The following is a 10,623-nucleotide window of genomic DNA, read 5'->3' on the forward strand; positions in this document are numbered from 1 at the left end:
AACCTTTCATTACACCTAGGTCTGATATGGCCCATCTTACCACAATGATGACAAGTAGGAATAAAAGTTCTAGAGTTTGCGTACCTGTATTGACGAGTGGGGGACTCTTGGTCAACATTTACCTGAAAGTTTGGGTTTGGTTGACCTTCCTTCACAATTTTGACATGATCATCAGTGGAGACTTCTTTCTTTTCTATAGATGGTCTTGATGCTCTTATGAATTTAGTACTTTTGGAACTCTCTCCAGTGTATCCTAACCCGCAAGTGTCATGAGGAGATTTTCCTGATCCGAGCAATTTTGACATGGAACTAGAGCTGATATCGAACTTGGTGAATCTTTCTTGAGTCAATTTTAACTCATCTTGTAGAGACTCATTTTAGCCAACAATTCCAAATTCAATGCTTGTTGCCCTTTAACGTCCAGTTCCAGCAATTTGATCCTGTTGAGATACTCATTCTTTTCAGTCTTCCTTGTCAATAACTCTTGGTCACCTTGTAGATCTGCTAATTCACTCACATGTTTGATTTTCTCTAGTTTCCATGCAGATTGTGAGGATTCCAATAGATGCTCCACTTTTTCTTTTTCAGTTCTCAGAAATTCTACTTCTTTTTCCAAATTCAAGTTTCTAAGCAGAGTTGCCTTTGAAGCTTTGTAGAGATTGTCTGCAGCGGACATTTGTTTCATCATCAGAGAAGGTCTCATCACTATCCGAATCAGGTAGAAGTGATGATACAAGAGCCATATTTTCAACTCCTTGAGACTCATCATCACTCCAAGTTAAAAGAAGTGACTTGTTGTTGTTGTTTCCATGCTTCCTATTTCCATAGTCAGTAGAGATATGACCATAGCCACCACACTCATAGCATTTAGGTTTTCCTGAGTGGGTTCCCTTGAAGCTTCCTTTTCCATTCTTGCTATTGTAGTCACTGCTGCTACTGCTTCCGCCATAAGTGTTTTTCCTAGGAGTATTGGGATTTCTAGAGGAGTTCTTGCTTTTGAGAAATCTTTTGAATTCCTTTGTCAGTAGAGCAAGATCTAGTTTTTCTTCTTCTACTACTACTCCTTTTACAGCCTTGAAGGCTACACCCTTACTTTTCTTCTCAAGTTTTAACCTCATCTCATAAGTTTTGAGATTGCCGATGAGCTCATCGAGTGGATACTCTGTGGGCCCCCGAAAATTTTGTTTAATTTTTAGAATGTAATTTTTCGCCAATAAGATTTTCGCAAGGTGATTTAAGTGAAGAAATCGATTTTGGAAATTGTTTTGGTGTCGAGACCACCTACTGGGCCGACAATTTAAGTTTGGGCCAAAGTCCTTTCATTTGGGCCTGGAAGGTACTAAAGTTCATTGTAGCAAAAAGATTGCCGAAGCAAATTTGAAAGGAGAACATTTTAACTTCGTACTTTTTCTTGTTATTTTAATTTGTCGCATAACGTATGAAATTACGTATTCGTAAGGTACGAATGTATTCGAGATTAGATTAAGATTCTGAGGCCATTAAAAGGATTAAGAAATTAGAGAAAATCCAATTTGGGTCTAGGAAACTATTTTTAAAGTATCGAGGCTTAGGACAAGCCCGGAAAAATTTCCCGAATGGATTCGGCGAAGTGTCGGAGAAATAAGGATGTTTGAAGATGTATTTTCGAATTTGGCTTGAGGAAATTAAAAGGAAAATGAAAATGGAGCAGCCCAAGCCCATTGGCCCAACAGGAGGGGCAACTTAGACATTTCACAATTAAATTTGGGGAGAGGTATAAAAGGAAAACCTTCTCTCAAAACCCTAGCCTCTTCCTCATTTTCTCCCTTTCCTCTCTCTCTCTACCCGAGAGCTTCTCTCTCTACCTCTCGCCGGAAATCGCCCCACCACCGGACGCCGCCGCACCGCCGCCACGTCGCCGGAACCCCATCCTTTACCAAAATTTCCAGATTTTCTTCTCTTCCTTCCCTCTTTCCATTTCTCCAACCAAAATCAAGAAATTTGGCCATCCAACCCTCCAAAAACCTTAGAACCCGAATCTAAATTGGGGCTTTTTGTGATTTCTTCTTTCCAAGTTCAAATCAAGGTATTATCCATCCTAATCAAGCCTCTATTCCTTCGATCTATACATCTTTCTTATCAAATTCGATTTTTTTGATTTCTATTTTTGATTTTTGGTGCATGAACCCGATTTTCCCTAAACCAAGAGGCTAGGCTATGGGTTTGGCAAGGATTTGTGGTAAGGATCTATCCATGCAACCTTGTTTCGAGATTTTTGGTTGTGGTATTGATGTTGGACGAATTTGTAGGTGAAGAAGGTCAATGAGGAGGATTAGGCCATGAGTTTTGAAGAAGAAAGGGTAAGGAATGGGTTTTGGACAAACCCTAGAATTTTTGGAATTTATTTGGTTGATTTTGATTTTGTTGAGATATTGTTGTTGTTGGAAAAATTGTGAAAATTAGATATTTGAAGAGAGTTTAATTAGTAGGATTTTTTGGTCTAATTTTCAAAGGATTGGAAATTGGTGTTGAAGATTTTGGTGATTATTGTTGTGTAGTTTTGGCCAAAAGAAAAAGAAAAGGAAGAAGAAAAGAAATGTGTTTGTTTTTGGAAAAAAAAAAAGAAAATGAAGAAAATGGTAAAAGTTTGATTAAATGAGTTTTACCTTGGTAAATTGGTAAAAAAGTGAAGAAGGTGAAAGTAAAGGTAAATTTGGTAAAAAGGAGGTAAAAGGTAAAAGTGTAAGTGTGGAGGTGAAATTCATGATAAAAGTGAAAAGGTGAAAAAGGAGAAGTAAATTGGTAAAAGTGAAAGTAAAACTTTATTTATAATTATTTACTTATTTATTTTTGATAAATAAGAAATAATGATAAATAAGGGAATACTTGGTCAAAAGTCAGAAGTCAAAGTCAACGGTCAAAAGTCAACTCCGAGAGTTGACCAGGGTTGACCGACCTCGTAAAATGTGAGGATCGACTCGACTTTGGTCGCTCGAATTGGCGATAGTTTAGCGGAGCGATAAGGACGTTTTTCCTTTTTAAGAAAGAAGTTAGTTTCCCAAATTGATAAAGGTTAAAAGAAGTAATTAATGGTCTCATTGAAATAAAAAGGATTTAGTGTGCGCGATTACTTAAAGTTGATCATGACGTTTACCTGGATAATTACTTACAAACTAAGTAATGGTTTAGGAAACACGATCGTTAAGGAAGCTTAAGCGGAAAGCGTCAGAGCGTGGAATACGCCGGCATATCCAGGTAGGGTGAGCTGTCCCTTCCTTGTTAGAGGCTTTTCAGTATATGTGGAATGTTATACTAAGATAGTATGTTGCCTGCAAGAACGTTTTTGGTTGTTCATTAGTCGATGCCTCGTGATACATGTGTTTCCATAACTGATAATTGCTTATTGTGAAAACCGAGGCTAGACTTGCATGTTGAGATACTGTACCCACTGTATGTTTGTACTTGTGACCTGAAAGTGAATGAGACCTAGACGCGTAGATTCCTAGGGATCCCACGGTGTCGATAACCGTGAACCTCCGGAGGGGGCGTGCTCCAATGTTTGTCGAAAAAAAAAAAAAAGTGAGTATAGATAGTGAACCAGTCATAGGAGACTCAGGGCCAGGAAATGGACACTTTCGCTACTTGTAGTCAGAAGTACTACAAAGTAGTTGGCCGGTTCTCGAATTCAGGACGAACCAGGTCGGTCACCGATTTGATTTAATTTACTTTAGCCGGCAGGTAAGTATCTCGGAGCTCCAAGTGTGTGAAGCATACTGCACATGTTTTATGAAAGAAAACAAATGTTTGTGGTTGCCACTTTTCTTAAAGCATTTTTCGATAAACGTGCACAATATTATGTAGTAAATATTTTCAAGTATATTATTTTTCAAACCTAGCATGGTTGGGTCGGCCCCTACTGGGCATGCGAGGACGAAAGCTCACCCCTACTATAGTGTGCAGGTTTCGAGCATGTGGTCGGGAAGCGTACAGGGGAGGCACATGGCACGGCTTGGCGCATTTCTCTTTAGTTTTATCAAAAGAAGGTTTTGGTCCTTAATCGGATTTTGTAGTAGCTTGTTTATTTACTTTTTATTTATTTCCTACTCGTTTACAAAAATTCCGGGAGACCCGTAACCCTGGGGCGCATCTCCCATACTTGTAGTTACTTAGTGATCTGTTTTATTTTCCAAATTGGGCTCCGATCGCAAGCCCAAAACTCTTAGCCCATTTCGAATTCCGCTTTTGAAAATGTGTTGTTAGGTTGCTAGAATGATTTGTCAAAGAAAGTGTTTTGTAAACCAACAACCTAAACTGAAAAAGCCTTGCGGTTTCGGGTTGATGAGCTATCGAGATGCCATTCGTGACATGTCGATTCCTCATTGGCTCGGAGTCACGACACTGTGGGACCCCCTCTCGGGTCACCACATACTCATCAATATCAAATGAGTCCTCCATGCTAGTGACTTTTGAATGAAACTTTTCTGGCAAGGCCCTGAGGATCTTTTTTGCAATCTTATCTTCATCAAAAGGTGCTCCCAGACTACGACACTGACCGGAAATTTTAAGAATTCTACCATGGAAGTCATCAACAGTTTCATCATCTCCCATGGTCATAGTTTCGAACTCAAATATCAGTGCTTGTAATTTATGAGCACGTACCTTTTTATTTCCTTCATATGTAGTCTGTAGAAGATCCCATGCCTGCTTGGCAGTATCACAGTGACTGATCCTCAGTTTTTCCCGTTCAGATAGGGCTGTGAAAATGCTGTTCTTAGCCTTGAAATCTGCTTGCAGATCATGAACTTCTTCCTCAGTCCAGTCCTTCCTTGGTTTGGGAGTGGCAGTAGAAGAGCTTTCTCCTTTTGTTTTTACCATAGGTACAGTCCAGCCATTTTCTACAATATTCCACACATGTTCATCTTGAGCATAGAGATATGATTTCATGTATATCTTTCACTGAGTATATTTTTCACATCCACCATCGAACCATGGAGGACTATTTATAGATCCACCAACAGCCCTATCACGTGAATGTTCCATCTTTCCTGGGATCACTAGAAAGTTCTAGAACCCACTCTGATGCCAATTGAAAACACCAGATGGAATGATAACTCAAATAAAAGGAACACAAGCTTTTGCTGACGCAGTGTAAACCTTTCCACTGAGGAAACTTCACTGCGTGGCTTTTAACGTAGCCAACACGAAAAATCAATCCAATATGAAACACTAGAGTTTACGAAATACAATTAGTGTTGTTCATAACAAACACTTTCATTTAGCAACAAATGCTAACTTGTTTTACAACTGTTCTAACTCCTAATACAACATTCTAAAAAATCTATCTTCAACCTTCCTTGCTCTCAAATGAATCACTGATCTTGAGAATGAATGTGAGAGATTATGCAATAGAATACATGAAACAAGTAGAGAGAGTTTTTCAGAAACTGATTTGAACAAAAGCGAGTCGTTCACGTAAGAACAATTTTATGCATAAAATTCTACCCTAAAACTTCAGTTTCAAAACCTTTTATAAGGGAGGAAGACTCCCCCTCAATCAAATCTTTTCTTAATTACCAAATAAGATAAATATGGAAAGATGTTAAAATTGAAATCAACACTTCCTATTTATCTGCCGTGCATGTCAAAAATCTTTAATGCAAATATGTATACCAAATCAATTTTATCGACATGCATATCAATTTAAATCATCTAGCATGATATGAAATGAATACCACTTATACTCAAGATCAGTGCTTCATGATCCTCCTTGATTTCCTCCTGGTAATTTGATCCTGCAATCTTCCTTCATTAACTTGAGCTATTGGACAGCAAGATACTTCTCAATCGTTTGCACTTCTGAACTCCTAGTGATCTTGGAAAATCATGTGTTTAATGGTAATGGCCCAATATACTTACACAGTAGAAGCACATTCTCTAGTTGTGGTGGAGAATTCGTCTTCCAGCAAGGGTTCCGGGTTGAAAGAGTGCACTCTAATGGGTGCCCTAGAGTTGGGTAGTTTTGTAAGAACATGAATAAATTGGGGTAGCTTTTTTACTGTTTTCGGAAGCTTTCCTAGTAGTGTCGGATTTTTTCTGCATCATTTGAGCTTCATCTCATGGTTACATTATGTTTGATTAGTCCAGGGCTTGCTTTTATTGATCCACTAGTAGCAGATATAGCTCCACATCCAGCTAGCCCATGACAAAGGCAGTTAAGACGGGGTGGTTGCATTGATTTCTTCCTGCATAGTATCTCTCTAGCAAAAATGATTGAAGGCTTCAACAAATGATTCAGGTTCATGAGAAGAGAAGATTGAAGTAACATGAGGTAAGCTCGAAGTCATAATGATGTTTGACAATTCTCGGTTCCTCACTTCCCATCACACTTGTATGTTGATAGTCATAATGATAGTCATCATGAGTGTTGTATCTACTTCTGACTATGCTTAAAAACAAAGAATAAAAACTTGAAGTTGAAGCTAGGATTCTTTTTGTTTTTTTTCCCTTGTTTTGATTGTAATCTCTGATATTGCAGGACAAGGAAGAGTAAATCAAGGAATGGACAGTGCATCTCTGTGAACTAAGTCAGGTTTTGACTGTTTTATCATGCTCATTCCCAACTCTCAAAGTCTCAAGTAACATCTTAACTTTGTTTATTTCAGGCTAGAAATGGATAATATTAATGTTGATAATATGACTGAAACGGGAGATTCATCTATTTTAGCATCTTCTAAGAATTCTAGATTCACTAGTGATGTTTGGACATTTTTTGAAAGAGTTGAAATTAAATTAAGAGCATGGAATTATGGTACCAAAATATAAATATAGGTTTGTAAGGCTTTGCTTAGAGGTGGTCCTAGTGTTGGTACTAGTCATTTAAGAAGACATTTACTGATTCATGAGAAAGGGCAGAAAAAATAGGTGCTAATATTTCTGGAAATATAAATGCTTTTGCTTTCGATAAGAATGTTGCACTTAAAGAACTTGTTGATTATGTTATTAGAGCTTAATTGCCTTTTAGTTTTGTTGAAAAACATGATTCTAAAGGAATGATTCATATCAAAGAATTTCAGCCTCAACATGTAAAAGATATGTGATGGATCTATTTAAAAAGGGTAAAAATGAGCTTTTAAGTCGATCTTTTTGAAAAATGAGTTTTTGGTGGCCGCATCAAAAAATGGGTTACATGTCACTTACTGCACATTTTATTGATAAAGATTGATCTCCAAATAAAAGAATAATATGCTTCAAGATGATTGACTACCCTCACACGGGAGAGTCACTTGTAAATCATAATATAAAGAGTTGTTGTCTTGGCGTATTTATAATAAAATATTTTCCATCTCTTTAGATAATGCTACAAATAATGATATAGTTATATTCATTCTTCCAGAATTTCTTATAATTGATGCTGTACCTAAAAGGTTATTTCATGTACGTTGTTGTGCTCATATTTTGAATTTGATTGTGCAAGAGTTTATATATTAGAGGTCCATCTATTGATAAAATAATCAATATTGTTCTAAGCATGAATTCTTCTAATAAGATACATGAATTGTGGGTGCGTTGTTGCAATGATTTTCAATTGCCAAAAAAAAAATATATATATATATATATATTGATAATGATGTGCCTCATAGGCGGAATTCCACTTATGAACTTTTAGAAGTAGCTATAAAGTATAAAGGGCATTTAAATAGGTATGCTCTAAAAGTAAATGAATCATGGTCTTGCAATTTAGATGTTCCATCGGAACAAGATTGGTCAATTACTTAGCTAGTTGATGGTTTTTTAGGGATTTTTGCATCCTCAACTAAAATATTTTCTAGTGTCTGTTACCCTACATCATGTCATGTTATTAATTGCTTGATAGATATCCATTTTGCATTTGTGGCATATTCTGATATTTCTATCTTTAAGGATGCATTGGCTGCAATGAAGAAGAAATTTGATAAATATTGGGTACATTTTCTAAAACTTTTTGCTTTGCTACAATTATGGATCCTAGATTTAAGTTATTTGCTGTTGGAGAATGTTTAAAATGCATGGGTATTGATCAGCTTGATATTGATACAAAATTGTTAACGTTAAGAACTGAATTGCAAGCTCTTTATGAAACATACAAGAGAAATATTATGGCAAGTCACATGTGATTTTGTTTGACGTATAATGAATGCAATGCAACCGTTAGAATATATGCCTTGTAGTAGTTGTCTAACTTTAGGTCAGAAGTTCTTAGCCAATGAGTTGTCCAACTTTAAGTCACAATCGGATAAAATAATATTAAAAAATAAGATTTCAGCCTTAAAAGAACCGTTGTCACATCAGAACTATCACTGCTATTTACAGTAGGGTGAATAAAGTCCTATACAAAATTAATTTCGAGAAAACACAACATGAACATCACTATAACTGTTGCTGCTCTTTGTTTATTGCTTTCGCTTTCCCTTGACTTCCAACTCACAACAATTTACTTTACCAAGATGGGAAATATGATATTTTAAAGAAGTTTATAATAAAACATACATTATGTAAAAAAGTAAATTGAACATACATTATATAAAAAAGTGCTAATGTATGTTAATTAAAACATATTAACATAAAAAGCTATTTCAAAAATAGACAAGACATAAGATTAAAAATTGCATCAACATTTCCCTCAACTATCACTTTATGACCATTCAAGTCAATTGTTGTTTTCAAGTCATTAGCATTTGTGTGTCGGTGAGAAGATCCCTATTCTTCTCCAAACATTAACAATATAGCTTTCTGAGGGAACATCATATGGCCAAGTTGGTGGCCTTATCATAGGGTCATGGCGTGACGATTTTTTAATAGCATCCATAGCTTCCGTAATGGTGTTATATCCCTTGAATGTAGAATTCCTCACCCCCTTTGTGAGGTCATTGCATTTGGTCCAAGTACAAAAGATACCCGATTTTTTTCAACCCAAATAACATAGTAGTTATAATTTCCCATCACCTAGGTTATTAAATATAACGAACAATTAGTAAAAATCATATTAATATTAAATAAATTGATAACAGCACCCCTAATTCACTTCCGCACCATTCAGCCATGGGAGGAAAAAAAACATATAATAAATAAAGAAGTTCTATATATATATATATATATATATATATATATATTACATAGAGATGTTCTAAATAAAACATACATTACATAGAAAGTTCTAAACTGATCCCCCATCAGCCCCCTCCAGTTTCCTAATCATTCTTTCCAACCAAACACATATACTTCTAGCCAAACTCATCACCAACCTTAAGAATAACAGAAAAAATCAATCCAAAAAGTATTACAAATAGGCCCACAACAATTGAACAACAGTTGAGAGCTTGGCGGATCTTTTGGAGCTCCATCACTAATGCTTCATTGTTGTGCTGTAGCTCATTCACAACCGTTATATTGTTTATTGTGAACTTTTCAATCATCTTAAATAGTTTTTTAACTTCACTAATCAACTCCTCACTTCTAAAACAACGCTCTTCAACTCCAAAAGAAAATACATGCAAGCCTAATAACTGGTTGATCTCACACACTTTTATAAAAGCAACAATCTGATCACATTTCAAGCAATACCAATATAACCTATTAAGATCGTCTGTTGATTGGAAGACCTTTCTACACTCCACATCTCTGAAATTTCACTTCATACACATAGGAAGGACTTTAACTTCAGTGTTCAACGACTGATTAGATATATTAGATGCTTCTGACATCACTCCAATACTTGTACTGAGGAAAACCAAAAAATAAAAAGAAAAAGGCTTTAGATTACAGAAGCTTGTAGGTTTCCAATCATGTTTATATCCAATAGATGATAAAATTGAGAATTCCATTGAAATGCTTAAAACACGAAACAATATCTAAGCAAAGTTTGGCTATGCTGTTTTTTTTTTTATTAAGTAGATCGTCTGGAACAATATCTATGGTTTTTATTTTGTGATGATCAACACATAGCAGACCATTATTCAAAACAGTTAGACCCAATTTCACCAAAATATTTATGATCAATGGTTTCTTGCAGACCCAATTTCACCAAAATGCCAAAGCTAGCTCACTAAAATGTTACAATTGAATAAAGAAATGGTCAATCAAGAGTAGATTGTCACCTGGTGCTTTGAATTGCGGCGGCTCTGAATATAGGCAGGGTGGAGGGAATTGCACCGGTTCGGATCCGGGCTCAACTCGGGATTTAAACCTGCATTTGAAATATGGAAATAAAATTAAATTAAATTTAAAAAAGAGAACACTATAGTTCTTGGCTTCAAATATAACACTAAGCAAGAGAAAAGTGGTAATGGTAGGCTCAAAAAATACTGGAGTCAGTTTAAAGATCATATCATCAATTTTACTAGCAATCATTGCAGCTGCACAAAATGCTGGAGCCGGAGCGAGAGTTGTTATCTTGTTTTTTTTTTGGACGTGAGAGTTGCTATCTTGTTGATGATTACAGACTAGAAATTTTGCCCGCGATTTGCTGCGGGATTTACCATTATCAATGAATAAGGAATTAGAAATATGTAATGGGAAAAAAAAATTATTACATATAATTGGAATAACTAAAGTTTATTCATCTAGTAATTATTTTTATACATAAAAATATCGTTGAAGACTAATTGT

At 35.9% G+C, this 10,623-nt stretch overlaps 1 long non-coding RNA gene across 2 annotated transcripts; it reads left to right on the forward strand.

Annotated features, from left to right (window-relative positions):
- Nucleotides 1-1,801: 1,801 nt before the first annotated feature.
- LOC133706599 (uncharacterized) lies at nt 1,802-4,570 on the forward strand. Of its 2 annotated transcripts, XR_009844630.1 has the most exons (5): nt 1,802-2,065; nt 2,187-2,218; nt 2,289-2,339; nt 3,169-3,234; nt 3,933-4,570. It is a non-coding gene; the product is annotated as an uncharacterized LOC133706599 (long non-coding RNA). The 2 variants fall into 2 exon arrangements; XR_009844629.1 differs by having other exon boundaries at nt 1,802-2,218; nt 3,933-4,569.
- Nucleotides 4,571-10,623: the final 6,053 nt, after the last annotated feature.

This window comes from Rosa rugosa, chromosome 4, assembly GCF_958449725.1.
Source record: "Rosa rugosa chromosome 4, drRosRugo1.1, whole genome shotgun sequence".
Classification (NCBI taxonomy): domain Eukaryota; kingdom Viridiplantae; phylum Streptophyta; class Magnoliopsida; order Rosales; family Rosaceae; genus Rosa; species Rosa rugosa.